The sequence below is a fragment of the Magnolia sinica genome, chromosome 6 (genome assembly GCF_029962835.1).
Source record: "Magnolia sinica isolate HGM2019 chromosome 6, MsV1, whole genome shotgun sequence".
In the NCBI taxonomy this organism is placed as follows: Eukaryota; Viridiplantae; Streptophyta; class Magnoliopsida; order Magnoliales; family Magnoliaceae; genus Magnolia; species Magnolia sinica.
The window spans coordinates 47,179,336-47,204,797 of record NC_080578.1 but is presented as its reverse complement, the minus strand read 5'-3'; the positions used below and the strand labels follow the sequence as shown (position 1 = coordinate 47,204,797).

The 25,462-nt window shown below is 43.9% G+C and overlaps 1 pseudogene; it reads left to right on the top strand.

Moving 5' to 3' along the window:
* The first annotated feature begins 356 nt into the window (after positions 1 to 356).
* LOC131249615 (uncharacterized) overlaps positions 357 to 25,462 on the top strand; it is a 31,228-nt pseudogene continuing 6,122 nt past the window's right edge.

The following is a 25,462-nucleotide window of genomic DNA, read 5'->3' as shown; positions in this document are numbered from 1 at the left end:
GGACTGAGCAATGTCAGTAAGCTTTCACTAAGCTCAAGGGCACGTTGACTACCGCATCTATCATGCTGCCACCCGACTGAAGCATTCCTTTTGAGATTATGTGTGATGTGTCTAACTATGTTATTGGAGTGGTGTTAAGCCAAAGAAAAGAAAAGAAGTCCTATGTTATTCACTATGCAAGTAGAACTTTAAATCATGCCCAAGTGAAATACTCCACTACGGAGAAGGAACTCTTAGTCATAATATTTGCTTTGGACAAATTTAGGTCCTACTTGATCGGATCTAAGATCATCATCTACACCGATCATGCGGTGTTCAATTACCTTCTTTCTAAGAATGATGTTAAGCCTCGCTTAATAAGATGGATCCTCCTACTCCAAGAATTTGATTTAGAAATACGAGATAAAAATGGAGTAGAAAACGTAGTGGCTAACCATCTTTCCAGACTTGATCTCCTTGATTCCCTTCAGACGACACTTATAAACGACATGTTCCCCAATGAACAATTGTTTAAACTCTCCCACCTACCTTGGTTTGCTGACATTGTAAATTATCTTACAACAGGTTTCACCCTGACACATTAGACTGCGTAAGATAAGAAAAAATTATTCGCCAAGGTATGCAAATTTTTCTTGGATGACCTGTATTTATTACAATATTGCCCAGACCAAATTCTAAGGAGATGTATGCCAGACAATGAACACCAAAGTATCATCTCCTTCTGTCATTCTCAGGCCTGTGGTGGTTACTTTTCTACTAAAAAGTCCATAGCCAAAATTCTATAGTGTGGCTTTTACTAGCCCACTATGTTTAAAGAGACCCATGAGTTTTCCAAAGCTTGTGAGCATTGTCAGAAATTAGGAGCATTGTCCCGTTGAAATATGATGTCTTTGAATCTCATTTTAATGATTAAAGCATTTGATTGTTGGGGCATCGATTTCATGGGGCCATTCCCCCAATCCTTCGGGAATTTGTACATTTTACTAACAGTAGACTATGTCACTAAGTGGGTTGAAGTGATCCCATGCCGGAACAATGACCATCAAATGGTCATTAAATTTTTAAAAGAAAATATCCTTTCCTAGTTCGGAACACATTGAGCCATTATTAGTGATGGAGGTTCACATTTCTGTAATAGGCATTTACAAACTTAATGAAGAAATACGGCATCTCTCATAAGGTGAGCACTCCATACCACTCGCAGACAAGTGGGCAAGCTAAGATTTCCAACATAGAAATTCAACATATTCTAGAGAAAACGGTTAACCTTGACTGCAAAGATTGGTCAATCCCCTTGACTGATGCTTTATGAGCCTACTGTACTGCCTTTAAAACACCTATTGGAATGTCTCCCTTTAGACTTATCTATGAGAAAACTTGTCACTTGCCTGTGGAGTTGGAACATAGAACCTATTGGGCTATTAAAAATCTTAACTTTAACCTGGACAACGATGGCTCGCTGCGCAAACTTCAATTAAGTGAACTCGAGGAAATCTGAAATGACGAATATAAGAACTCGAGAATTTACAAGGACAGGATGAAGATGTTCCATGACAACAACATCCTTTGGAAATCATTCTTGACTCGTCGAAAGTCCTTTTATACACTTCTCGGTTGCATCTTTTTTTGGGTAAACTCCAATCTCGTTGGACCAGCCCTTTCACAGTTACTAATGTCTATCCTCATGGGGCTGTCGAGATAAAAAATCTAATGAATGAAAATGCTTTCAAAGTGAATGGGCATCGATTAAAGCCATTTATTGAGAAATTTGACTCAGAGGACATGTTCATAGCTCTGACTAATCCTGTATACCAGGATTGATCTCCTAGTCAAATGGAGGTGTAGTTAGGTTTATTGCTTTCATAGAATTTAGGATTAGGATAGTTTGCTTTCTGTTTGTTTAGTCTTTGTGCTAACCCATCATCACGTTGAGATCCTTGGCGAAGCCTCAAAAATTCCTTCTTCAGGTACTACATTTCCATTACTTCTCCTTTCTTTTCGTTGCTTCTTTTTCATTACATGCTTATTTCTTTTACATTGAGGACAATGTAGATTTTAGGTTGGGGTGTAGATTAGGTAAACTAATCAGTGCTTCCTTAGTTTTGAGCAAAAATTTTAAAAATTTTCAATGTTTCAAGTTGAAACCTGTTTGGAAATGATAATTTATGCACTTAAGAATGTTTCGAGTATGATGAGATAGAGATTGAATTTTAAATTGTTGGAGTTTGATCAACTAAGTAATTTATCACCTACAGTTCTTGCACTCAATTGATTAAGAAGAAGTTAAATATCATGTTAATCTAAGTCACAAGGCACTTCAAATTGCTTTCCATAAGTTGTGCTAAAAATTTCTGATTGTTAACATGAGAATCATTGATAGATGTTGAGAATTGAATCTGGAGAATTTTATCCACCTTAAAAAGATGAAAAGAACCAGTTAAAAAATAGAAGATCGACAAAAAGGTCATGAATGGTGAAAAGACTAGACTAAGAAAGAATGAAAAAGAATGAAAGAGAATGTACAGTCTGAAAAATAAAAAAGAATGAATAGAAAAATAAAAAAGACCATTGATATAAAATCAAAAACTAGAAAAAGAAGAAAAGAGGGATAAGTTCGAAATTAGTACTTAAGTTTTCAACTAATATTGATATGGTGAGCATGGCTAACATTATGAAATGATAGTATTCTTATGAGAAGTAAGTTGATTTTCACTGAGCACATTGAAAAACTTGATATATGAAGTTATGTTCTGATTTAATCGATAAAGAACCTATTTGATTGATTGCTTATATGATTCGGCTCTAGGTTTTCAAAATCCCAATTTCTCACCTTAATTTTACTTATTCATACTTGATTGCACAAAGGATTGATTTATGAAAAAGGATTTGAACATTGAGAAATGAAGATTATGTCACGCATGTTTTGCTTAGGACTGGAAAAATGCTAGTTGGGGAGTGTGTTAAGTATCAAATATTGCATATTTTTCCTCATTTATATCTTGGTTTTATGAACATGATAGTGCTTAATGGTATATTTTATACATGTTTGTGTTGCAAGGTGAGTTTAAGAGCTTGGATTGAAAAGAATATTAAAAGCATGGATTTGATGCTCAAGAATCACCAAGGCAAAGAATGGATCTTTTGATACCAAGATTAAAGATTTCAAGACCCCAAGATTCAAGAAAATCAAGTGGAGAAGGAAATAAGTGCAGAAATTAGTGAAGAAATTCACAGAATCTGAGCTTAGATGTCATCGAAGGATGTTCGATGACATCGAAGAATTACAGAAAAATTGAGTTTGGTTGTTGGACAAACTCGATGCATTCTTCGATGACATCGAAGGCTGTTCGATGAGATCGAAGCCAGTCTTTGATGACATCGAACACTATTAGATGACATCAAAGAATTACATGAAAATCAAGTTTAGTTGCTGGACAAATTGGATACATTCTTTGATGACATTGAAGGCTAGTCGATGAAATGGAAGGCGTTACGCAGACTGAGTAAATTTGATGCGATTTTGCAAATCTATGCAGAAAAGTCTATAAATATGGGTTTCCTAAAGACTTCTAGGGATATCTAGGGTTTGGAAAAGCAGAGCAAAAGGGTGGAACTGTCTCCCAAGAGTTCTTCTTCCTTTCATTTAGTTTTTAATGCTTTCTTTGAGTATTTTTTATCTAATCATGTCTATGGTTGGCTAGAACTCTTAACTAGGGCTAAGAGGTGAAGCTTGTAGCATTTTAGGATGTTTTTCTTGTTTTGATTCTTGTTCTTGTTGAACCTCTTTTATTTCTAGTTGATTTTAAGGAATACTTTTAGTTTTTAATGGTTTATTGTGACTCAAATTACAGTAGATCTGCGATAGCTTTGAGTATCTTCTCTTCTTATTTGAGATTGTGGGATTGGTAAATCTTGTTGTTTACCATTATCTCCTGGGCATGGTTGGGTGATGGAATCCCTTCCAAATCTTCACAATTCTCCTCCATTGAGGCTACATCAATGTGAAGTTCAGAGATTTGACTATCTCCTTTTCCAACTGGATAAGATAGGACTCTAATTCCAGTTGGAATTCCTGAATCGAGCAAGGTAGCATCTCAATTGCTACAAGTGGATCCTTGAGACCCGAGTTCCCTTTTGATTATTGAAATCCCTTTCACAATTACTTCCTTATATTCCATATTTAGATTTAGATCTTTTCTAGTTCTACGTCTAGTTATTTTCAAAATACACACAAGATTAGTCCCTGTGGATTCGACCTTGGTCTCATTGAGATTATTACTACATCGCGACCCTACACTTAGGGTTGTGAATAGTTTCCATTCGATACCTACCATGGATCTTCTTCTTGTCTCTTTCTTCCTTTTTATCTTGCTTTCATCTTGACCATTCCTTCAATGGGCCACCCAAGATGGGTTGTTGGATGATGTTATTATTGGAGTAGGAGGGTCCCATACATCAGATGGATTGATGGCTTTGGATGAGGGTAAGACTCTTCCCATTGATGGCTTAAATGATGCATTAATGAGGAATAGTAATGGTGGGTTTAAAAAAGATCTAGTCTATCGGATCGCAAACTGACGATCATAATCGTGAATCGAAGGTTGCGATCAATGCTAATTTTTATTGAGAAAATTGGGAAGTTTTTTTAAAAATAATCCAGTCTATTGGATCGCGAATCGACGATTCGCGATCGATGCCGATTTTTATTAGGAATATTTTTTTATGAAATTTGAAAATGCATGGGAATTTCTCTCTCCTCCACATCACCCTTCCAATTTCTCTTCAATTTCTCATGAGTTATTAAATTTTGGGATTGAATTTTGAATTTTCCCACCATTATCATCATTTATTCACTTTTCTCTCTTTGATCACCTCACAATGGACAATCCGTGCACGATTCCTTGTAAGGAGGTCTTCCCAAGGTCTCTCTCTTCCTAAGGGAGAGGGTTAGGCCACATCTTATCAACAAAAGGGGGAGATTCCTTGTAAGGTCTTCCCACGTGTAACGACCTTAGAATTTTCGGTGCTAATCTTTTCTTAAGTAGTTGTTTTGGGGTAATTAGCGCTTTACTCGATTGCTTGTGAAATCCGCATCAATCACTTTAAATTGTATCTGCATGGCTCTAAACGTGTAGATTAGTGAGCGTTACGTTACTCTGAAACCTGGGATCCATCGCTAAATCCAGTTGTTCTGGGAATTTTTGAAAGATCTGGATCGGACCTGGACCGTGCATCGAAAGTCCGATGGCGATGATCTTAGGCTGTTGCGGTCACCGAGTTGGGCTTGACCATCTCCTCAAAAATCAAGTCCATGTGATGTTCTGGGTCGATTTGCTTGTGTTCGGAGTGAAGAGTGTGAGAACGGTTGGAATTTATTTAGCTTTTATGAAATCTGAGTCGTGTCCCTTGCGTGACGATTTTAAGCTATCTGACCGTTGGATTCTGACCCAATTTCACCCTCTGATCAGGATAGTTGGCCCAGGCATATCCTAGTGCTTGTGGACCTGATCGAGTTTCCGTGACCGTTGAATTGAGTGTGGTCCGCCACGGCTGATCTGAAGAGCCGGTCGGTACGAAAACTCAACCTGACCTAGATCCATGGTCAGTGAGCTTAAGTCCGACCTTTCGTGGTTATAGGCCCACCAGAAGTGCTTCGTTGGATCGAGAAAGGCTTACTTTGGTTATAACCTAAGTATACCTTGTCCCTAGGGTTATTTTCATCAAGAATAGGCCTATTTATAGTCCTTAAACCCTAGTCCTCTTTTCCATACGATTTTCTCTAACCCTAGCTTGGAAAGAGAGTGGAAAAGAGAGAGAAAGGGAGAGAGGTAAGTTGGTGAATCACCTTGGATTCCTCCTTGTTCTTCTTTATCTTTGAACTTTCACTTTGAATCGTTCTTCTGACGGTTCTGAGTTCTTTTGGGGTAAGTTAACCTAACCCTAACCTGTGTTAGAGCTTAGATTAGACTTGGTGTTATTGTATCTCATTTCCATCTTTGTTCTAGGGTATTCTAACGCCGTTGACGAAGACAACTCGTCTAAATCAGTTCGGTGGTTCTTTCTTCGCTTAAGGTGAGGACTTTAAGTGTATAGGTTATGGTTTTCAAGGCTTTCAATCCCAGTTAATGATTTATTCTTGTTATGGATGAGATTCTGCATGCCAAATGTTATGTTTACGTTGCTTTCCTGATATGCATGTGCTATATTGAGATTTATGTATTCTATGTGTATTTATAAAGTACCATATACGTATAAAATATGCACTTGTGTTTGTCATGATTATTTGTCGTGTATGTATGCTAGATGCATGTATGACAACTCCTTAGTAAAAGGAATTGCCTAAGTGCAGGTATTTCAACATACGTCATGTATGTTGTTCCATGTATGCTAAGTGTTTGTGGAAATGCATGAATGATCTAAGTGTAACTGATTACACTAATTGTGGGCATTGAGAAGTGATTCTCAATACTCCTATTGATGCGCATGATTTCCTTTATGCAGTTACATTCCAAGTTATTTAAATTCAAGCATTACCTATGCTTACATTTATGTTATGTTGATATTCTTCAAATGCGTATGTACCATGATTGGAGTTCCATTATTGTTTTACATTCCATATGAATATCTGTAGTAGTGTAAGATGTTTGGGACTATGCATTAGTCCAGGAAATCGGTAATTGACTCTATGTTCGTGGTTGAGATTGCTTTCGCCATGTAGGATGTATTAGATGAACCCGAGTCGTATTAGAGTTGTCGGCAGTGGTTTGGCCACGCGGAGTGTTTGCGCACTCTATGTCGCTCAACTCAACGTGCGCTCGTGCTAGTCGAGTTTGTCAAATAACCCGATTGTCCGATGTATGTTAACCATATATGGACGCTACTGCTTGAATCTAGGGTACCGAACTTACCAGTGACATCCTATTAACTATGGTACTTGATCCGCTAAGACTCATGAGCCGGACATGGTGGTATGGGACACCGTGGTCGAGCTGTCGGCCTACACTGGGGTGACGAGCCTCCCCATAGTGACCAATGAGCAATTAAACTCGTGAGCCGATTATGGTGGTATGGGACACTATATTCGTGCTGTCGGCCTACATTGATTGGTGACGAGCCCTTTGTAGTGACCTCAGGCATACCTGGATACCGCAAGGAGGTGACGAGCCAAATTGTGGTAGTAAAGGCATGAAAGGCATGCATTGATTAGTGACGAGCCCTTTGCTACGACCTCAAATATATGATCGTATGAGATGTCTAGGATTGACGACCCTAGTATGGATCACTGTTTGGATGGTGATATGAGGAAGGTATCTTAGCTTCCCAATCCTGTTGTGTGAAACGGACTAATAACAACTTAGTAATCATATCCATGCACCGCATTTGCATGTGCTTTGTAGATGTGGCGCACTTTGAGGCGATGTCATGCGTAACGTAAGATGAAGACGCTGAGGGTGTACGCGTGAGGGCACGCATCATACCACATTCATACTTGCATTAACAAGAGTACTTAGGATTTATTTAATTGTCCTGCTTTATCATTACTGTTTGATTGAACTGATAACATGTTAACCAGTGCCTTATTGTTCCACTAAGTTGATCACTCACTCCCACGTTTCTGGGGTGGTGTTAAATACCCACCAGACTCTATCTTAAGCCCTGATGTTGCAGATGTGGATGCGACGTCTGAGGCAGAGCGGGAGCTGGATGACGTCGAGGCTGCCTTCTCCTATATGCAGTTTTCAGATGGGTTCTAGCGAGCCTCGGTCTGATGCGCGGGATTTTTGAGATTATTTTTGTGATATGAAATGATGTAACTTGATACTTATAATTTTGTTAAATAACACTTTCATTCGACCTGGCTTGTATATGTACTTCAGGGACTTACACTTGTACACATTTTACTATAAGTCTTCCGCTTGTTTTATTCACTTATCCCTGAATCATATTTGTGTTTTGGCTTAATCTATTTCATGTCTTATGCACTAATACAGTCAACATACATTCATCATTAAATATGTTGCATAAGTGATGTTTTGGAACTCGAGAGCTGAGTTATGCTCGACCCCCGAATTTCAGGGCGTTACAAGTTGGTATCAAAGCATGATCTGGATTAAACCGGACCTGGGTTATGGTCACACACCGCACGTTGTCGTCACTTTAGTGTAATTGGGTGCGGGTCTATCATCGCTTTTGTGTTTGTGCTCCGTAGCTTCTATTGGCGAAAGTTCCTTGAAAACCTTCGCCGAGATCGAGTCTGTACTCTTACCTGATCACACACAGCGACCCGAAACCTTTCCTAGACCCTCTATTAAGGAGTGTAGACGGTCTATCCTCCCTTTTTCATCTTTAAACCGTTCAAAAATCGTTATTTGGATCAGATTTCTGTCAAAATGACCCGATAGGCGTCAAACTACGCAAGGGGCCAATCGGGACATTTTCTGTGAGACCCAGGAGGGAACCACATCATTCAGACCAAGGGGGACCAGGAGGGCCTCGCCAAAACGGTGAGGCATCGCCGATATGTCCAGAGACCGGCGATGCCATCGCCGGTTCGGGGAGGGATCGCCGGTCGCCGGGCCAGGCGAGCCGGGCCGATGCGGGCCGATCGTCCATAGGCCTAATGTGGCCCACCCCTCTACGGTTTTACCTTAAAACCCATTCTTTTTACCTATTTCCTTCACAAAACCCACTCCCAAGCTCTCCCTTTCTTCCAAAACCTCTCCAAATCCTCTCAAATCTCTCCCCAATCTTCATCTTCCTCTATTTTTCGTGCAAACCCATCACCCCATCTTCAAATCTTCCTTTCCATTGCTAATTTTTCCTTCTTTCCTTCTCATTTGAGTCCTTACAATTCCTATTTGGCTAATAGTTGTGTGGAAGCTTCACCATCTTCCTATTTCTTTCTTTCTCTCATTTCTCATGGCCCTCTTTGAGATTGTGACGGCCATCTTTTCCCTTTATTCCCTTCTTTCCTTGATGGGAAAGAAGAGAGCGCCCGTGGATGAAGCCGGGCCGAGGCGCCCAACTCATGCACGGAGGCCAAGAGGAGCCGCCGCTAGCACGTCCGCCACACGCGAGTTCCAGACGAAGCGGGACCTGGATCCTCGAGCTCCCGTTAGTAGGACTTTATTGGCGGAGTTGTCACATGGAGTCTATGAAGGGTGTAGAGTCCTTTTTGAGGCTCATGTTGATCCGTGGCTCTTTGGTGAGTTCTTCTTGTTGGAGCGCCTAGAAGGGGCTGGTTGGGGTCCCTTGTTTGAAGGCAAATATCGCGCGAATGCTAGCACTGTTCGGGCCTTCTATGCCAACATTCTGGAGCCTTCGCTGGATCCTCTGCAGTTCAAGATTCCATGTGGTAGCGGTCGAGTTGGTATTGTCAATGTTGCTTTGATATCCCGACTCTTGAAGGTGCCACTTGGGGAAGTGCATGCCAGCGAAAAGAATGTGGACAGTGTGCGCGAGAGGGATCGTCGCACCCGATCCTTGTGTGGTCGTCTGGTTGAATGGCAGCCGAATAGGAGTCTTCTGGCTTCTTTCATGACGGACGACTTCCGTTTGCTTCACCACATCTTTACATTCAATGTGTATCCAAAGTGGAGCAACCACAGCGAGTGTACGCGCCTGATGGTGGATTTTCTCTATCAGGTGGGGCAGGAAGCGAAGTTGTGTGTGCCGACGTACGTCCTGCGCCATATTATTCTCATCACTCGTTCAAGTAGAAGGACCGAGTCGCTTCCCTTTGGCCGCCTCATTTGCAAGATCGCACATGAGTTTGGCTATAGGCTTGGAGCTGAGAAGCCGGTTCCTGTTCGTTATATCAATTTGAGGACTCTCAAGCTGATGGAGGTTGGTTCTGGTCGGCTTGCCTCAGAGGGTGAGGCTGAGTCTGAGAGCGGTGATGATGAGAGTTTTCCTGAAGGTGGTGCAGAGTCTGAGGAAGGAACAGAGCAAGACGAGGAAGAGATTGAGGCACAGGATTCGAGTGATAGCTCTCCTCCTGTGGTGCCAGAGCAGGGCGCAGAGCAGACTGCCAGAGATGCCCGTCTTACACGGCTTGAAGAAGGGCAAGCTGCTTTACGCCAGGAGATGGTTGATCTTCGAGGCTTTGTTAAGCATAAGTTTAAGAAGATGTCTCGGACTCTGAAGGCTATCCTGTGTTGCTTGCAGGATAAGGGTGCTCCGCCTCTATCTCCTGATTCCGACGAGTAGTTGTCGTCATGGACGTCTTTTGCTTTGTTTGTGTTTTCTTTTTGTGTGTAGCCGTTGTTGGCTTGTAGTTGGAGTGTTGTAGTTGTGTAGTTATTATAGTTGTTTGTGGTGGTTGTAGTTGCTGTGGTTGATGAAGTGTTAGATGTTGTTGTTTTCATGCTTTCCTAGTCGTGATTCATGTATTGCTGCACTACTTGTATTGCGACGATTTTGATTAATGGAATGTATGTTGTTTACCTTTGGAGTTGTGCTGTGTTGTTGTGTGGATGGATTATGTGACTTAGAATCTGACAGGTTGCATCCTCTGTTGAATGTAGGGATGCCTCCTAAGGGTTCGAAGACTTCGGCCCGTCTCTCTCTGATTGAGTCGCTTGCTGGGGTTCCTCCCTTGAGCGATAGCCAGTCAGATCCGCAGGCGGGTCCATCTCGGGCCGGTGTTGGGTCGACACCGATGGCTCCTCCAGTCACCCCCTCGGTTCCTGGGCCGAGCCATGCACCTTCATCTACTCCACCTGTTGATAGGTTTGAGCAGATGATGTTGTTGAAGCAGCACCAGCAGCAGCAGGAGTTCCTCTCCTCCATGGCTGGCATCTTTGCTCAGTCAGTAGGGGCGACTCCACCTGTTTCACCTATGCCTCCATCTGGGAGTGCCAGTGCCAGTGTCAGTGCCAGCGGCACATTCGAGCGATTCCAGCGCTTGCGACCTCCTACTTTTGCGGGTTCTCATAGACCCGAGGAGGCCGAGTATTGGATTGACCGCATCTCTAAGATGCTGAGACCGTTGCACTGCTCTGAGGTCGAGCAGGTTGAGCTTGCCACCTTCATGTTTGAGAAGGAAGCCAGTTTATGGTGGGACAGTGTGCTTTGCACTGTCGAGGAGGACTTCGTGTAGTCATGGCAGGCGTTTGAGGCGCGCTTCCACGAGAAGTATTTCTCGGTGACGTACCGACATGAGAAGGAGAGTGAGTTCCTTCGCCTCCGCTGGGGAGAGTTTTCGGTTACGGAGTATGAGAACCGGTTTACTGAGTTGGGGCGGTATGTTCCTTTGATCCTGGGTGATCAGCCGATGAGGATGCGGCATTTTTCTCAGGGACTGCGACCTGAGATCCGATCGAAGATTTACTGTGCTAGCATTTCTTCATATGCGGAGCTGGTGAGCATGTCCTTGCGAGCAGAGCAGGACGGAGATAGAGCGTCCCGCATGCGAGCACCGATGGCTCCTAGGCCGCGACCGGACTTTCACGGTGCACATTTCCTTGGCAAGAGGCCGCGAGTTGATTCTCCTCCGAGGCGTTCAGCGCCGCCCGCTCAGCAGATGAGAGCTGATCTTAGATGTTCTTATTATGGGAAGGTGGGGCACTTGGACCGTTTCTGCTTCTCCCGTATGCGAGCTGGTGGTTTTACTCCACCGCAGAGGGTTAGCCGTCCGATGCCTCAGGTTATTCCTCCTCCACCTCTTCGATCAGCGCCAGCTCATCCATCCTTCAGACCTGCAGTTCCTGGTTTCAGGCCACCTCAGCGGCCCATGGTTCCTCCGCCGAATCGTCAGCAGCAGGCTCGTGTTCATGCGCTTTCAGCTGAAGCGCCTATGTCTGACTTGGTGCCAAGGTCCTTTGAGGTGACAGCGCATATTGAAGGTATTCCCGTTTCTGTGTTAGTGGATACAGGGTCCACTACTTCTCTTATTTCTTATGCGGCAGTTAGGCGTTTGGGTTTGAGATCTGTTCCTATGCAAGGAGTGATGCTTACTACCGCTACGGGGATGTCCTCTGCCTTGGGCAAGCGTTGTATGGATTGTTTGGTCGATCTGGGAAGTGAATCGATCTGTGTTGATTTGCTAGTCGCACCGCTTTATCACTACGATGTTATTATGGGTATGGATTGGCTCACGAGGATGCGAGCTGAGATTGATTGTGAAGCGAGATCAGTGACGATCCATGGACCTGAGGGCGAGACTGTTACTTTCCCAGTTCAGGTCAGTTACCCTCTTCGTATTGATTTTTATTCTTCTCTGTTGGAGAGTTCGGCCGAATCGGCGTTGATTAGTACGCCGGTAGTTCAGGAGTTTGAAGATGTGTTTGAGTCGATTCCTGGATTACCTCCTCAGCATGAGATTGATTTTGCTATCGATCTTATGCCTGGTGCGGCGCCCATTTCCTTACCCACCTATCGGATGCCTCCGAGTGAAATGGAGGAGTTAAGGAAGCAGATAGATGGTTTGCTGGAATTGGGTTTTATTCGGCCCAGTGTGTCTCCTTGGGGAGCACCTGTTTTATTTGTGAAGAAGAAGGATGGTTCTTTGCGATTGTGTATTGATTATCGCAGGCTGAATCTGGTAACTGTGAAGAATAAGTACCCCTTGCCCAGGATTGATGATCTATTTGATCAGTTGAAGGGGGCATGGTACTTCTCGAAGGTTGATCTACAGTCAGGGTCGTCAAGGATAGGGACGTGCAGAAGACCTCTTTTAGGACCAGCTTCGGTCATTATGAGTTCCTTGTGATGTCGTTCGGTCTGACGAACGCATCGGCCGTGTTCATGGATCTGATGAACAGGGTGTTTCGGCCATTCCTGTTTCGATTCGTCATTGTTTTTATTGATGACATTTTGATTTATTCGGCGAGCTGGGCAGAGCACGAGGAGCACTTAAGAGCGGTTTTGGATACTCTTAGGAAGCATCAGCTATTCGCACAGTTCAAGAAGTGTGATTTCTGGAAAGAGGAAGTCAAGTTCCTGGGACATGTGGTGTCCAAGGAAGGAATAGCCGTCGACCTTGCCAAGGTAGCTGCAGTGCAGGACTGGAAGCAGCCTAGTTTAGTTACTGAGGTGAGGAGTTTTCTAGGTCTTGCAGGCTATTATCGACGCTTTATTCAGGACTTCTCGAAGATTGCCAGACCGTTGTCGCAGCTGACACGGAAGGATTTGAAGTTTGCTTGGAGTGAGCAGGCGGAGTTAGCTTTTCAGGAGTTGAAGGACAAGTTGACGTCCGCCCCTGTGCTAGTATTGCCAGAGCAAGGGGTTAAGTATATTATATATACTGACGCCTCTCGCATTGGTCTGGGTTGTGTCCTTATGCAAAAGGAGAGGGTGATTGCTTATGCTTCGCGTCAGTTGAGGAAACACGAAGAGAATTACCCTACGCACGACCTGGAATTGGCAGCTGTCATCTTCGCATTAAAGCTTTGGAGACATTACCTCTATGGTGAGGAGTTCGAGCTCTTTTGCGACCACAAGAGCCTTAAGTACATTTTCACACAGCGTGACTTGAATATGAGGCAGCGCAGGTGGATGGAAACATTGAAGGACTTCAAGTTCGATGTTTCTTACCATCCTGGCAAGGCAAACCTTGTGGCAAATGCGTTGAGTCGCAAGAAGGCTTTGGAGTTTGCGGCTCCGCTGATGATAGCAGAGTGGGATATGTTGGAGTTCGTGCATGATTTTGAGCAGAAGCTTAAGGTGGTTGAGCTGTATGAGGTTATCGCACACATTCGTGTACAGCCCGTGATCGACGAGAGGATCGTTGCAGCTCAGGCAGATGATGAGCTTTTGGTGAAGATGAGGCAGCGAGTTGGTACAGATGAGAACTCCGACTGGAGTGTTAGTTCTGATGGGGGCCTACGTTTTCATGGCCGGTTATGTGTTCCTGACATCCCTGACTTGAGACGTGAGGTTCTCGAGTTAGCCCATAGTTCTAAGCTTGCGATGCATCCAGGTACCACGAAGATGTATCAGGATATGAAGAGGTCTTATTGGTGGGACAATATGAAGGTCCAGATTGCTGAATTTGTTTCTCGTTATCTCACGTGCCAGCAGGTCAAGGCAGGGCATTGCCGACCTCCTGGGTTGTTGCAGCCCATGCCCATAGCTGAATGGAAGTGGGATTTCATCTCTATGGATTTTATTTCTGGGTTGCCGAGGACAAGAAAGGGATTTGACTCTATTTGGGTGATCGTCGATCGATTAACGAAGTCGGCGCATTTCGTACCGATCAGAGTCACTTACTCTGCAGACGAGTTGGCTAGGTTGTATATCAAGGAGATAGTGCATCTGCATGGAGTTCCCCTGGAGATTGTGTCTGATAGAGACACGCGTTTTACATCTATCTTCTGAACTCGTATCCAGGAAGCAATGGGTGTGAAACTGAAGTTCAGCACCGCGTTTCATCCGCAAACAGATGGGCAGACGGAGTGCGTGAATCAAGTCCTGGAGGATATGTTGCGAGCTTGTGTTTTGGATTTCAAAGACAGTTGGGATGATTGTCTTCAGTATGCAGAGTTCGCGTATAATAATAGTTTCCAAGCGAGTATCGGCATGCCTCCCTATGAGGCGTTGTATGGTCGCCCGTGCAGAGCACCATATTGTTGGGCAGAAATTAGTGAGCGTAGTTTGCTTGGCCCAGAATTGGTGCAGGTGACTTCTGAGAAGGTTGACATCATTCGACGTCGACTTCTGACAGCGCAGAGTAGGCAGAAGAGTTATGCTGATACGAGGCGTCGACCGCTTGAGTTTGTAGTGGGAGACCATGTTTTTCTGAAGGTCTCTCCTATGAAGGGAGTTTTGCGGTTCGGTAAGAAGGGGAAGCTGACGCCGAGATTTATTGGTCCATTTCAAGTTCTGGATCGAGTGGGAGTGATAGCATACCGCCTTGCTTTGCCCACACCTCTTGCGGCCGTGCATAACGTATTTCATGTTTCTATGCTGAAGAAGTACGTTCCTGATCCCTCGCATATTATCAGTTGGGAGCAAGTGCAGTTGAGTGAGGATGCCACTTATGTACTGCGACCGACGCGTATTCTTGACAGGAAGGAGCAGGTATTGCGTAGCAAGGTTATCCCTCTTGTGAAGGTGCTATGGACGCATCATGGTGTGGAAGAAGCTACTTGGGAATCTGAAGCTGAGGTCAGGAAGACCTACCCTCTGATCCTTGAGGCTTATATGAAGGTATGAATTTCGAGGACGAAATTTTCTTTAAGGGGGGTAGATTGTAACGACCTTGGAATTTTCTGTGCTAATCTTTCCTTAAGTAGTTGTTTTGGGGTAATTAGCGCTTTACTCGATTACTTGTGAAATCCGCATCAATCACTTTAAATTGTATCTGCATGGCTCTAAACGTGTAGATTAGTGAGCGCTACGTTACTCTGAAACCTGGGATCCATCGCTAAATCCAGTTGTTCTGGGGAATTTTTGGAAGATCTGGATCGGACCTGTACCGCGCGTCGAAAGTCCGATGGCGATGATCTTAGGCTGTTGCGGTCACCGAGTTGGGCTTGACCATCTCCTCAAAAATCAAGTCCATGTGATGTTCTGGGTCGATTTGCTTGTGTTCGGAGTAAAGAGTGTGAGAACGGTTGGAATTTATTTAGCTTTTATGAAATCTGAGTCGTGTCGCTTGCATGACGATTTTAAGCTATCTGACCGTTGGATTCTGACCCAATTTCACCCTCTGATCAGGATAGTTGGCCCAGGCATATCCTAGTGCTTGTGGACTTGATCGAGTTTCCGTGACCGTTGAATTGAGTGTGGTCCGCCACGGCTGATCTGAAGAGCCGGTCGGTACGAAAACTCAGCCTGACCTAGATCCATGGTCAGTGAGCTTAAGTCCGACCTTTCGTGGTTATAGGCCCACCAGAAGTGCTTCGTTGGATCGAGAAAGGCTTATTTTGGTTATAACCTAAGTATACCTTGTCCCTAGGGTTATTTTCATCAAGAATAGGCCTATTTATAGTCCTTAAACCCTAGTCCTCTTTTCCATACGATTTTCTCTAACCCTAGCTTGGAAAGAGAGTGGAAAAGAGAGAGAAAGTGAGAGAGATAAGTTGGTGAATCACCTTGGATTCCTCCTTGTTCTTCTTTATCTTTGAACTTTCACTTTGAATCGTTCTTCTGACGGTTCTGAGTTCTTTTGGGGTAAGTTAACCTAACCCTAACCTGTGTTAGAGCTTAGATTAGACTTAGTGTTGTTGTATCTCATTTCCATCTTTGTTCTAGGGTATTCTAACGCCGTTGACGAAGACAACTCGTCTAAATCAGTTCGGTGGTTCTTTCTTCGCTTAAGGTGAGGACTTTAAGTGTATAGGTTATGGTTTTCAAGGCTTTCAATCCCAGTTAATGATTTATTCTTATTATGGATGAGATTCTGCATGCCAAATGTTATGTTTACGTTGCTTTCCTGATATGCATGTGCTATATTAAGATTTGTGTATTCTATGTGTATTTATAAAGTACCGTATACGTATAAAATATGCACTTGTGTTTGTCATGATTATTTGTCGTGTATGTATGCTAGATGCATGTATGACAACTCCTTAGTAAAAGGAATTGCCTAAGTGCAGGTATTTCAACATACGTCATGTATGTTGTTCCATGTATGCTAAGTGTTTGTAGAAATGCATGAATGATCTAAGTGTAACTGATTACACTATGTGTGGGTATTGAGAAGTGATTCTCAATACTCCTATTGATGCGCATGATTTCCTTTATGCAGTTACATTCCAAGTTATTTAAATTCAAGCATTACCTATGCTTACATTTATGTTATGTTGATATTCTTCAGATGCGTATGTACCATGATTGGAGTTCCATTATTGTTTTACATTCCATATGAATATCTGTAGTAGTGTAAGATGTTTGGGACTATGCATTAGTCCAGGAAATCGGTAATTGACCCTATGTTCATGGTTGAGATTGCTTTCGCCACGTAGGATGTATTAGACGAACCCGAGTCGTATTAGAGTTGTCGGCAGTGGTTTGGCCACACGGAGTGTTTGCGCACTCTATGTCGCTCAACTCAACGTGCGCTCGTGCTAGTCGAGTTTGTCAAATAACCCGATTGTCCGATGTATGTTAACCATGTATGGACGCTACTGCTTGAATCTAGGGTACCGAACTTACCAGTGACATCCTATTAACTATGGTACTTGATCCGCTAAGACTCATGAGCCGGACATGGTGGTATGGGACACCGTGGTCGAGCTGTCGGCCTACACTGGGGTGACGAGCCTCCCCATAGTGACCAATGAGCAATTAAACTCGTGAGCCGATTATGGTGGTATGGGACACTATATTCGTGCTGTCGGCCTACATTGATTGGTGACGAGCCCTTTGTAGTGACCTCGAGTATACCTGGATACCGCAAGGAGGTGACGAGCCAAATTGTGGTAGTAAAGGCATGAAAGGCGTGCATTAATTGGTGACGAGCCCTTTGCTATGACCTCAAATATATGATCGTATGAGATGTCTAGGATTGACGACCCTAGTATGGATCACTGTTTGGATGGTGATATGAGGAAGGTTCTTAGCTTCCCAATCCTGTTGTGTGAAACAGACTAATAACAACTTGGTAATCATATCCATGCACCGCATTTGCATGTGCTTTGTAAATATGGCGCACTTTGAGGCGATGTCATACATAACGTAAGATAAAGAAGCTGAGGGTGTACGCGTGAGGGCACGCATCATACCGCATTCATACTTGCATTAACAAGAGTACTTAGGATTTATTTAATTGTCCTGCTTTATCATTACTGTTTGATTGAACTGATAACATGTTAACCAGTGCCTTATTGTTCTACTTAGTTGATCACTCACTCCCACGTTTCTGGGGCGGTGTTAAACACCCACCAAACTCTGTCTTAGGCCCTGATGTTGCAGATGTGGATGCGACGTCTGAGGTAGAGCGGGAGCTGGATGACGACGAGGCTGCCTTCTCCTATATGCAGTTTTCAGATGGGTTCTAGCGAGCCTCGGTCTGATGCGCGGGATTTTTGGGATTATTTTGGGATATGAAATGATGTAACTTGATACTTATAATTTTGTTAAATAACACTTTCATTCGACCTGGCTTCTATATGTACTTCAGGGACTTACACTTGTACACATTTTACTATAAGTCTTCCGCTTGTTTTATTCACTTATCCCTGAATCATATTTGTGTTTTGGCTTAATCTATTCCATGTCTTATGCACTAATACAGTCAACATACATTCATCATTAAATATGTTGCATAAGTGATGTTTTGGAACTCGGGAGCTGAGTTATGCTCGACCTCCGAATTTCAGGGCGTTACACCACGTCTTGGAGAATGTACATTGACTACAAGAAATTGAATACCGAATGACCACTTTCCATTGCCCTTCGTCGATCAAATTTTGGAAAGGCTAGTTGGTCATTCTTATTACTATTTCCTTGATGGATATTCAGGCTACAATCAGATTGAGATAGCCCTTAAAGATCAGGAAAAGATAACATTCACATGCCCTTACGACACCTTTGCTTACCGAAGGATGCCATTCGGGCTTTGTAATGCTTCCGCCACTTTGCAGCGATGTATGTTGAGTATTTTTCTGATATGGTGGGGCAATACTTAGAGGTCTTCATAAACAATTTCTCAGTCTTTGGTCCATCCTTCACCAAATGTCTGGAAAATCTGAAAAATATATTGAAGCAATGTGAGGAAAAGAACTTGGTACTCAATTGGGAAAAGTGTCACTTCATGGTTCGTAAGGGAATTGTCCTTGGACATATCATCTCATCCAATGAAATTGAGGTAGATAAGGATAATATTGATCTTATCTCTAACTTACCTCTACCCAAGAACATACGAGACATGCGATCCTTCCTAGGACACACCAGATCTTACAGACAATTTATAAAGGACTTTAGTTTCCTGTCTCGTCCTTTATGCAATCTACTTCAACAGGATATACCATACGAGTGGACTGAACAATGCCAAGAAGCTTTCACTAAGCTAAAGGGCATGTTAACAATCACACCTATTGTCAGGCCTGTGTCCTAGTGACCATTTCATTCCATAGGATCTCACGATCCTCCCGGTCGAATTCCAGTGACCCACGACCTATAGATATCATTTGCTTGCGACCTTAAGTCGCATCCTTTAAACCCGAGTTGACTCAAGCCGAGACCTATGCCATTGTGACCGTGTCGTTCCCCCAGTTCTGACGCCGCGTCTTATGCGCCAATCCAACGCTTTGATAATAAGATATGGCTCGCACATTATTATAGTCGAGGACCGCACGTTGTGAGGCCCACCTGTCCCATATGGCACCATTCCCTAGGTAATCACAAGGGTGATGACATAACCCTACCTATAGCCACCCTACCCTAACCCATAGCCCTAGGCATGCTAGTAATGATGCCCTTTCTCTCCCATGCTTCTTACACATCTAATGATTGACTAGCTAAGAGAGCTAGCAATCATTACTCTTTTCTCTCTCTTTTCTCTCTCTTTTCTCCCTCTCTCTCTCCCATTCTCTCTCACTTCCTCCATTGCAAGAGCTTGGGACATCCAAGTAACCCCTAAAAATCTAGCCCCCTTCACCTATATTCCCCACTAATCCAACCATCAAGACCCCATCTCAACCATTGAATCTCATCCCTTGGAGCTCTAGAACATAGTGGTGGAAGAAGGAGATCAAGATCCAATGTGGGTGCCATATTTAGGGTAGATCTTCCATTCTTTCTTTTATTTTCTTGCTTGGGAACATGTAGGACCCACCAATCAGTGGTTGAGATCCTACTTGACCCTTTGGATGTGGCCAACGGCCCATCCATGATGCATCCATGATCCATGATGGGGCCATTCTCCATGGACCCCATCATGATGTTTTGAGTTAATCAATGGCCATGATGGGTCATCTAGACCTTGATTTCATGGTGGGGATGGCATCCCCACCTCAGTTTTTTTTGTAGGGCCATGCAATGCATGGAACCCATATGATGATCATGATGTATGGTTTGGAGCTTTTGAGGGGCCCATAGTGGCGGGGTCCCCTCCCTTGGTCAGTCTTTCTTCTTCTCTCTTTCTCTCTCTCCCTCTTTCTCATTTTTTTATGCTGATGATGTGTGTGGCCCATCCAATGTGTTCAACAATCCAGACTGTCTAGATTTTCTGGACATCCAGAAAATGAAACCCACTTGTTGCCCGTTTTCGGGCCAGCCTGGATGAAGGAAATCACAAATAATAGCTTGATCCAAGCCATGGTGGGCCACTCACGTGGGACCCACCTTAAATGTCATCTATCCCGGGCTAGATTGTGAGCCCGCCTTGATGATGTAATCCATCCAGGTCGTCTGTCCGCTAGATGTCCAGGACGCCTGGATGGGGGTCGTGAGAACACAAATATCAACTTATTCAAAGCTAAGGTGGGCCACACATGTGGACCCACCTTAATGCATGTATTTTATATCCATACCATCCATCTGCTGGACGCTGGGCCAGTAGCCCAGCAATCTAGTAGCATTTAGCTCTTGTATTGATGTCAGTAAGTTTTGTGGTCTGATCATGAGGTATGTGTTATATCCATACCATCCGTCCATTTGGCAGCACGTGGGGCCCACCCCACACATGTTACACGTGTGGGGGTGGGGCTCACCTTAATGTATGTATTATGTATTCACACCATCCATCTCTGGACAATGTGCCGCATGGGACGCACCGTGATGTATGGGTCTTATCCACACCGTCCGTTTACTGCATGGGTGGGGCCCGCCTTGTAGTATGTGTTGTATATCTGCACCATCCATCCAATCGGGCTAGACGTGGGCCCACCTTGCTGTACGTATTTCATCTACGCTGTCTAGTCCAGCTGGACATGGACCCTACCTTGATGTATATCCACACCGTCCATGGGACATGGGGTCCACCATGATGTGTATTGTATATCCAGGCCATCCAGTTAAGGCACATTGTGTAGGGCCACTTTGATGTATTTACATTATTGCCCATCTATTTTGTTTGGACTATGGGCTACCTCATGTGGCTCATTTTGTGGTGCAACAAGCCCACCTTGATGTATGTATTGTAGGCAATCCATACATCGATTTTTTTAGACCTTTGGGGCTGACCTGTGAGGCCCACCTTAATGTGTATATTGTGCATGTTGTCCACTCATTTCAGGATTGGGCTACCCCATCAAGCCCACTATGATGTATGTGATACACTCACTATCCATCCCTTGTGCCTAGCCCATGGGCCTTGTGTGAGGCCCAATATGATGTAATTGTGGCCCTTGTGTGATGTCACGCCCCAAACTCGGAAATCGGGCACACAGAATTCTCGATCGCCGAATCCGATGCCGACAGCCTCCGTAGTACCCCATTCTCGGCTCCCAGTGCCAAACGCTAGATTCCGATCATAAGATCCTACAAAGAGGATTTTCCAACATACATTTATCTCCTAAGAAGCATAACCACAAGTCTACCCAAATCACAAAGGTAACATCATCATCACATATCCACTAATATAAACATTTGAATACAGTGCTAAAAGGAAAATATATATATCAAAAATCAAAGCTCTAGAAGACCACTACACGCTCCAAGCTCAATGCTACTGTGACCTAACGCCACCTGCACGTATCTATCGTGCATAAGCTTATAGAAAACTTAGAGGGTGGTGTTAGTGTGTGCGCAAGGTAAGTGCCAAGTATGTAATATCAGAGCAATGCGGAAACATGCTAGTAAGTCCATAAATACCATCAGCCTTATCCAGGCTATGCGATGCCAAAACATAATAAGCCAATGCCATATACTAAGGAAGCAATTATAGATCAACTGTGTAATGCAATACTGAGTAAGCTCAATATCATATACTAAGGATGCAAAGCTATATGCAAATCCTGACGAGTCCACGAATACCGCCAACCTCATCTAGGCCATATAAATGCAGAAACAGAGCAACCCAAAATGTCGTATGCCGCGGATGTAATGCAATATGTGGGGTGAATGAAATGACCAAGCTGGAGTGTAAAGTCAGGATGATAGTACGTAGTATCGCAGGCTACAGGGTCCAATGTAAGGGACTTCTATCCAAACCAGTCTCATACCTAAATTTGGATAGATAGAATCATTATGGTAAACTCCTGACCTTAGGTTGGTCACACGCCCAACCGAAACCATGGCCATTACGAAGGTGCATGTAATGATCTAGTTACGCACCATCAGCCTTAGTGAATAGTGAATGAATGAATGAATGAGTCAAATGGTGGGTACGTAACCCCATACTCAGTGCGTCCACATGTCAGTACTGTACATCTATGGGATCATCACTAGGGTCTAGTACACTCTACACGCGATCGCCAACCACTGGACGCTCAACCATGTAAGTGGAAGAGACCTCACTATTTGCCTGGCCAATAATCAGCCAATATCTACCTAACATGTCGATAACAGGCCCATTTATAAGCTGGTCGAACTCAGCCTAGCTATGCCCCCTACCCTTGGGCGGGTAAGGCCACACCCCTTTCCAACCGACCATGACACAGTCGGAGATGCGTTCTACTGGTATTCAGCACTCGGGCGCTCATGCATCCACTCGGTCTAGATGTTGGAGTGTCCTCGGTACCTAGAGGATTCAAGGATTTTCACCCAGGGACATCTATGGCGCCCCGATGCTAGCAACAGATTTTCGGTGTCCCATCTGGCCATCCACGATATGCCTGTGAGGCTATGGCCCTGATGTCGCTGGGGAGTATAACACAATACAAGATGCATGAGTCATACAATCCAGTCATGCATCAATCTTACGCATACCATGGGCTCATGTGAGACAATCTCCGCCTATCAGGGAGTCTCATAACAACCTGCCTAATGATATATACAATGGTCAACCACTCCTCATATCAAGCATACATATGATGAATATGGGCATGTGTAATGATGCTATACTATCACATACTCATAATCGATATTGATAATAGGCCTTAGAAAGGGCCTAAGGAAAGGTCACAATGTGGACATTTAACCATCATTGCCCATCAATGTGAACATTTAACTAACATTGCCCCCAAGGAGTGGCCCACATAGAGCTAAATGTATAGTGGGCCCATGGCCTCATACAAAGGCCTAATATACATCACCATGGGCCTCACTCAAGGGCCTAATACACATCACTATGCACCTTACTCATAGGCCACATACACATCGTAATGAGCCTTATCAAATGAGCTGCATATACATCACATCGAGGCCTGATATCTGGGCCTTGAATACATATCAATGGGCCTCAACCAATGGGCCTTAGATACATCACATTAGGCCTCACACAAGGGCTATAAATACATCATATTGGGCCTCATGTAAAGGCCTCACATGCATCACATTAGGCCGTATTACATGGGCCTCATATACATCAAGTGGGCCACATTGCATGGGGCGCGCGAGACGCGGCGTTGGAATCACAGTGATGGCGCCGTCGCTAGGGTATAAGTTTCGAGTCAAGCTAACTCAGATCTTTGGGATGCGACTTAGGGTCGAGTGCAAACGCCGATTACAGGTCGTGATTTGCCGAAATTCGACCAAGAGGACCGCGGGAGTCTACGAAATGGTACAGATAAGGATACGGGTCTCACATGTAAGGCCCAATGTGATATATATTTGGCCCATTTGGTGAGGCCCAAAGTGATGTATATGAGGCCTTTATGTGAGGCCTAATGGGATATATATGAGGCCCTTGAATGAGGCCCATTGTGATCTATATTAGGCCCTTGTGATGAGGCTCATTGTGGTGCATATGAGGCCTATGTGATGATGCCCAATTGTGACATGTGATTCCACCATGATGTATGTGATGATGTTTATGATGACCATCCATTTTCCTAGTCAGTATAAGGACCACGGACCCCATTATAGGATAGGTCCTAAATGGGCCATGCCTTGGGAGCAATGATAGTTAAATATCCACATTCTAAGGGAAATAATGATTAAATGTCCACATTGTAATCTCCCAAAGGCCCATTGTTAGGCCCATTCTCATCTCCTCTTATTAGGCTACCCCAAACATTGGGTTCCCATTAATAATAGCATGACCCATCTCACTTTATTAGGCTAACCCCAAACCATTGGGCCCCCATTAATGCTAGTAATATTATCCATGTCTTATAAAGCCCACCTTGTACTCATTGGGCCCATAGGAAGCCCAGTTTAACTTCGTGATGGAGCGAGTGAGGAAGCCCACTCATTGTTCTTGGGCCCATTCTCAATACAAGTAGGCCATCTATGCCCATCCTTGATAAAGTACATCATCACCATAGATGGAAGGATCGGTGGTATCAGATTTGGTATATCCACTGTTGAGGACCGACTCTCATGTTATGGATTAGATCTACTATCCTTCTATAGACCCCGCCATATATATAGGCCGATTATTGATTATGACTATGTTAGTATACGCACTGTGTATGTGTTAGCATAGCATTGTGAATGTATGAGGTCCATTGTGATTATATGAGGCCCATTGTGATTATATGAGGCCTATTGTGATTGTATGAGGCCCATTGTGACCATGTGAGGCCCATGACGATTGTATGAGGCCCATTATGATTATATGAGGCCTATCGTGATTATATGAGGTCCATTGTGATAGTATAAGGCCCATTGTGATTGTATGAGGCCCATTATGATTGTATGAGGTCCATTATGATTGTATGAGGTCCATTGTGATTATATGAGACCCATTGTGATTGTATGAGGCCCATTGTAACAATGTGAGGCTCATTACGATTGTATGAAGCCTATTACGATTGTATGAGGCCCATTGTGGTTATATGAGGCCCATCGTGATTGTATGAGATCCATTGTGATGGTATGAGGCCTATTGTGATTATATGTGGTAGAGGGAAAGGGCTCCGCCACTATGAGCCCTCCCTAGGTGGGCCATGTAATTACAATACATACATCAAGTGGGTCCCAATACATGTGGTCCCACCGATCAAAATCAATGGTGGAGATCCCTTTTCCACCAAAAATACAAGGTCTAGATGACCTTTACACAATGGAAAAATAAACATCAGATGCGGTCCATGGAGAATGGCCCCATCATGGGATGAATATATGAATCATGGTAGGCCATCGGCCACACCTAGGGTCCAAAGTGATATCCATACCATCAATCGGTAGGCCCCACTTGACCCATCATCAAAACATAAATATAATCCTACAAAACACCCACCGATTGCTAATCTTCTTGGTTCTATGGCTTCTTTAGCTCCTTGGCTTCAACTTAGATGGAGGATGGTGAAGATTGAAGGGTTGGGATGAGAGATGAGTGGGGGAAGGAAGTGGGCCACACTTGGTAAATTTTAGAGCTTCCCAAGCTTTGACGGTTGCTCTCCTTAGTGCTCAGGAAAAAATGGGTAGAGAATGAGAGAGAGAGAGAGAGAGAGAAAGGTGATAGGATGAAAAGGGATGGGTGAGTGATGTGTGAGTGATGAATGGAGTGGTGTTGTGTAAGAGATGG